Source organism: Apis dorsata, unplaced genomic scaffold, assembly GCF_000469605.1.
Source record: "Apis dorsata unplaced genomic scaffold, Apis dorsata 1.3 scaffold_98, whole genome shotgun sequence".
In the NCBI taxonomy this organism is placed as follows: Eukaryota; Metazoa; Arthropoda; class Insecta; order Hymenoptera; family Apidae; genus Apis; species Apis dorsata.
The window spans coordinates 427,632-427,962 of NW_006263396.1; positions in this window are offsets into that span (position 1 = coordinate 427,632).

Consider the following 331-nt stretch of genomic DNA (forward strand, 5'->3'; position numbering starts at 1 on the left):
AAAATGTACGTATTAATAATTTTAAACAACCAAAATTAAAAAATAATAAACCTAAACGAAACGGCCAAAATTTAATATAACTTAAAACTTGAATAATATTTATTTATTAAGAAAAATAAAAAATAAATAAAATCAATTATTAATTTAATGAATTAATAATTAATTTAAAATATACATATTAATAATTTTAAATAACCAAAATTAAAAAATAATAAACCTAAACGAAACGCCCAAAATTTAATATAACTTAAAATTTAAATAATATTTATTTATTAAAAAAGTAAAAAATTAATAAGATCAATTATTAATTTAATAAATTAATAATTAATTT